The sequence below is a fragment of the Microcaecilia unicolor genome, chromosome 10 (assembly GCF_901765095.1).
Source record: "Microcaecilia unicolor chromosome 10, aMicUni1.1, whole genome shotgun sequence".
Classification (NCBI taxonomy): Eukaryota; Metazoa; Chordata; class Amphibia; order Gymnophiona; family Siphonopidae; genus Microcaecilia; species Microcaecilia unicolor.
The window spans coordinates 155,113,448-155,119,447 of NC_044040.1; positions in this window are offsets into that span (position 1 = coordinate 155,113,448).

Genomic DNA, 6,000 nt, shown 5'->3' on the forward strand with positions numbered 1-6,000 from the left:
TGACATCCCCCCTTCCTTCCCCAACCCCCTTCCTCAAATATACCTTTTGTTTTCTTTTCTTGTTTTTTAAAAGGCGGAGTTGGTGGTAGCGATTCCCATAGGCCATTGCCCTGCTGCCAGTCCCGGACCCTTCTTTCTGCTGTAGCCTGTCTCTGAGAAAACAGGAAGTTACATCAGAGAAGTGGGTCAAAGTAGAGAGAAGGGGCCAGGACTGGTGGCAGGGCAGCCTATGGGAATTGCTGCTGCTGCTGCTGTCACCACTGCTTTTTAAAAACAAAAAAAGAAAAGGAAGGGGGTTAGGGAAGGAAGGCGGGGGTGATGCTGCCTCAGAAGACTGCCGCCTGAGACCCCTGCCTCAGGTGGTCTAATGGTAGGGCCACCACTGCTAAAAGCTGAACTGCAGCCTAGGGTTACCATATGGCTCCAGAAAAAGTACTACTACTACTACTATTTAGCATTTCTATAGCGCTACAAGGCGTACGCAGCGCTGCACAAACATAGAAGAAAGACAGTCCCTGCTCAAAGAGCTTACAATCTAATAGACAAAAAATAAAGTAAGCAAATCAAATCAATTAATATGTACAGGAAGGAGGAGAGGAGGGTAGGTGGAGGCGAGTGGTTACAAGTGGTTACGAGTCCAAAGCAATGTTAAAGAGGTGGGGTTTCAGTCTAGATTTAAAGGTGGCCATGGATGGGGCAAGACGTAGAGGCTCAGGAAGTTTATTCCAGGTGTAGGGTGCAGCGAGACAGAAGGCGCAAAGTCTGGAGTTGGCAGTAGTGGAGAAGGGAACAGATAAGAAGGATTGATCCATGGACCGGAGTGCACGGGAAGGGGTGTAGGGAAGGACGAGTGTGGAGAGATACTGGGGAGCAGCAGAGTGAGTACATTTATAGGTTAGTAGAAGAAGTTTGAACAGGATGCGAAAACGGATAGGGAGCCAGTGAAGCGACTTGAGGAGGGGGTAGTATGAGTAAAGCGACCCTGGCGAAAGACGGGCAGCAGAGTTTTGAACCGACTGGAGAGGGGAGAGGTGACTAAGTGGGAGGCCAGCAAGAAGCAGATTGCAGTAGTCCAAACGAGAGGTGACAAGGGTGTGGATGAGGGTTTTGGTAGAGTGCTCAGAAAGAAAAAAGGGGCGGATTTTACGGATGTTGTAAAGAAAGAAACGACAGGTCTTGGCGATCTGCTGGATATGAGCAGAGAAGGAGAGAGAAGAGTCAAAGATGACCCCAAGGTTTCGAGCTGAGGAGACAGGGAGAATGAGAGAGAGCCATCAACAGAAATAGAAAACGGGGGGAGTGGGGAGGTGGGTTTGGGGGGAAAAATGAGAAGCTCGGTTTTGGTCATGTTTAATTTCAGGTGGCGTTGAGACATCCAGACAGCAATGTCAGACAAGCACGCTGAAACTTTGGTTTGGATGCAAGGTGAGATATCAGGGGTAGAAATGTAGATTTGGGAGTCATCAGCATAGAGATGGTAGGAAAAGCAATGGGATTAATGAACCAAGGGAAGAAGTGTAGATAGAAAAGAGGAGGGGACCAAGAACAGAACCCTGAGGTACGCCGACAGGAGGACAGATTGAGCCAGTCTGGGTTTTACTTCCATTGCTTTCAATGGAAGCAAAACCTGGGCTTGATCTATGTGTCCTCCTTTTTCTGGAGCCATATGGTAACCCTACTGCTGCCAAGAAAACAGCATCTGGAACAATACAGGAACCTGGTTTGGACTGGGAGCTACAGCCAGAGCTGGAGCTGTTTCATGAGAAGGATCAGCTCTTAGAGTCAGTGCACAGAGTGTGCAAGATTCTCCAAGTAAAGGAGAAGTCAGCTGCAACCAGGTCTGCTGGAAAATCTGGAGCAGCTGTTTAAAGGCAGTGTAGCTGCATCAAAGGCTGCCAGTTACGTTTTGAATATCCTGACACCAGGACTTTTTAGGCATCTGCAAAAGGTGGAAAAGAGCAAGAAATTCCAGGAAGGGAGTTTAGGATCAGGAGTGGGAGGAAGCCTGTTTAACCCAGCAGCAGAGTTTTGCAGACAGGGCTAATTACTGTTCCTTGGCATGGGATGTGCCTGAAGAAGAGAAAAACTAACAATGCTATATAATCCCCAAATAATACCACTGGTAAATAATAAATAAACAACACAACACAACCAACCAGGATATGAAAAGAATCCAGAAGGATAAGGGAAAGTGTTGCTAATTAAATGGTGACAAAGGAGAAATTTGTGATAAAGGAGAAAGCGGCGTGCCACCATGTGGTAAATGGCACTGCCTAGAGGGTGGATAAGTTTCTCAATCATTGAAAATCTCCTAAATATAAGTGTGGGCACTAACCAGTGCTCTTAATCTCAACAGAGAGTGCCAGAAGAGAAAAGGCAGGCTAAAAACAACAACAACAAAAAAGAAATTAAGGAATGCAGATGTCAAGGAGTCTAAAGGGATAGCCAAGGGAGCCCCAGCAGAAAGTCAGCCTGCTGATCTGATCTGACTAAGGTCAACAAGATTCACAAGAGGGAGTTTCCCGACCAGGGAACAGAGTCAGAGACTGGAGAACTCCCAGCACAGCCAGTGTTTATAATGAAGACCTGACCAGGGAGTTGGGTGAGATCCAACAGAAGTGTCAACCACTGTATGGCAGGTAGCACTATTATGCTGAGTCAGAGCGGTGGGGCTCAGGCAAGGAGGTGGTTAAATGCCCTGGGGCAGAACAGTTCAGAGAGGAGCTATCCAGGGGGAAGAGGTCCAAAGTGAAGGGGTCTCTAGGAGAGAAGGTCAAAGGGAAAGAGTTCTTCCAAAGTGATGGCTGGGCTGCAGTACCTGTGGGGAAGTCCTAGAGAAGCAAGAGTGGCCCTAGCTCAGAGGTTTGCATCCTGAAGATGCCCAGGGATTGCATGAGAAGGAACAGAAGACTGTACAGTTAAAAGAGTGCCTTTAGTTTTTTGTGAAGACCCAGGTCCTGAGTGTACTAATTGGAGCCTGGCCTGGAATTATGTTTGAGTAATTGGAATTGTACTAAAGAAGGTAGAACTGCTAAGACAGAAGGAAGTAAATGTTATTGGGGTTGTTGCCTAGGGTTGAACGGAATCTCTGACAGCGGAAGAGATTGGATTTCTTGATTGCTTGTTCACTAATAAAGCATTTCCTTTGACTTTACACTGCAAACTACCTGTGTCTGTGAGGTCCAGTAGCCAACCGCAAGTCACACTATCACAATCATCAAGGCTCAAAGTTTTGTCAGTAGCTGAAAATTCTGCCAAACAAATCTCGTTGACTTCTTTGATTGGGTGACCAAAGAAATGGATGAAGGACGTGCGCTAGATGTACTTTACATTGCCTAATGCTGGTGCCAGAAAGGGGAGTCATTGGGGATTTGGGGGGGTGTTGGATGATGCTTAGGAGATGCAGGTTGTCATTGGGAGTTTGGGTTGTCATCAATGAGGTTGGGGTGGTTGGCCGTAACTGTTGTTTGTTTGTTTGTTTGGGGCAGCAGCTGCAGCTATCTTAGTTAACAAAATTTGCTTGAAACAAACATTTATAAAAACAAAATGGGGAAAAAAATCTATAAATGACATAGAAAACTAAACAAAACAACATTTTTTTGCCTGCACACCCCCTAGTATGTATATATCAGTTCTCATGTGATAGATCCTCACTTATCTGTAATATGTCACTTTACTCCTTACTCCCCAATAACAACTGTGGTACCTTATTACAAAGCTGAACTAGCTTCAAATTGTCCTTTGGCAGCTAGTATGTAATTAGGAACCCATATTCAAAGAAAGTTGAGCTGCTTTTGGGCATTGACTGGGACATCCTACAATACATTCAGTGGTTGTTGTCTACATATTTCCACCAAGCTTGAAATTCAAATAGGTTTTTCATATCGATCATTAGTTTAACCTGGGTGAGAGCTAGATAGAGTTCACCTGACCCATGTTATTCATATGCTTCAGCATATTCCTCTGTCTCCACAGATGATCTCAACTGCTACTGTTCCGTTTACCTCCTGTTCTGTCCCCCCCCCCCCCCCTTCAACTAGACAGATCATGCCCAGATTACTCTGAGTCCTGAATCATGTGGTAAGTGTCCTGTGCAGTAAATGCAAGGCAGATGCTGCACACGCCCCCTATATTTACCACACAGGCTTTGCACTTAAGGTGTGCTAGGAGCCCTTTCACTAAGCCTTACCAAAAAGTGGCCGCTGCTGTTGTCTGCATGTGGGTTTCCCTTGCGCAGCGGCCACTTTTAGTGCGGCGGTAAAATGGCCACGTTTCCCCATTAGCACGTGGCCATTACCACAGGATCCCTTACCTCAACCTATTTAGGAAGCGGTAAGGGCTCCCATGCTAATCAGTAATGTGCCCGCACTACCTGATTAGCACAGGCACACCTACCAGACGTGCTTCTCGTGCTGGAAAATATTTTCCTGCAAGGGATTAGCGCGCGCTAAGTGAAAAACTACCATAGGATGCCTCAGCGCACCCTGCAGTAGTGCTTTTTTAGCATGGAGTAGGTTTGCGGTAGGTCTACCATGGCTTAGTAAAGGGGCTCCCTAGTGTTTACAGCTAACGTACAGTAAATGCAAAAACTTACCGCACTTTAATAAATGGGCCCTTTAGTTTTCAATATGCTTTCATGATCCTTACTAATTAAGTACCCTCTAGCTTCTAGCTTATACTTTGTTTGTGATTTGTTCCCCACTTAGACTTTTACAGATATAGCAGTACTACTACTTATCATTTCTATAGTGCTACTAGACGTACGCAGTGCTGTACAGTTGAACATGAAGAGACAGTCCCTGCTCGACAGAGCTTACAATTTAATTAGGACAGACAAACAGGACTATAATATCAGCAAAATTCGCCCTTTCCTTTCTGAGCACACTACCAGAACCCTCATCCACGCTCTTATCACCTCTCGCTTAGACTATTGCAACTTGCTTCTCACAGGTCTCCCACTTAGCCATCTCTCTCCTCTTCAATCTGTTCAAAATTCTGCTGCACAACTAATATTCCGCCAGGGTCGTTATGCTCATATTAGCCCTCTCCTCAAATCACTTCACTGGCTTCCTATCCGTTTCCGCATACAGTTCAAACTCCTCTTATTGACCTATAAGTGCATTCACTCTGCAGCTCCTCAGTACCTCTCCACTCTCATCTCTCCCTACATTCCTGACCGGGAACTCCATTCACTGGGTAAATCTCTCTTATCTGCACCCTTCTCCTCCACCGCTAACTCCAGACTCCGTTCCTTTTATCTTGCTGCACCATATGCCTGGAATAGACTTCCTAAGCCGGTACGTCAAGCTCCATCTCTGGCTGTCTTCAAATCTAAGCTAAAAGCCCACCTTTTTGATGCTGCTTTTAACTCCTAACCCTTATTCACTTGTTCAGAACCCTTATTTTATCATCCTCACCTTAATATTCCCTTATCTCTTGTTTGTCCCGTTTGTCTGTCCTAATTAGATTGTAAGCTCTGTCGTAAATAAATTTTTATTATTATTATTATTATTATTGCACTAATGGGCTAAAACTAGGCACCTCTTTAAAAACTACCTTCCACCTATAAGGTCCCTGCCCATTTCCAACCCCATTCTATGTTTGAGAGTTAATTTGAGAATTAGCACTTGTTTCCAAGTCTCCACACTGTTGCTATGAATCCATGCTAACAGCATGTGTTAATTCCCATGTTATCTGCTTAGCACAGTTTAGTAAACAGGGCCCATAGAGACATATCTCCCTGCTACTATTGTAAAATCTTTAACAGAGGTACACTGTGATTTATTGTTCACAAGATTTAACAAAAACAATTATTCACTTGACAACAAAACTCTAGTAGTACCACAGCAATACACAGCATTTTGCTGTTGTAATAATGCATTCAGGTAGAAAACTGCACCTAATTTAAAAAAAAAAAAAAAAAAGCAGCAAGCAACAGATGGATCTGATTGTCATTACAGACACCATGGTTTGGCTGGATTATTTGCTATTCAGAGAAAG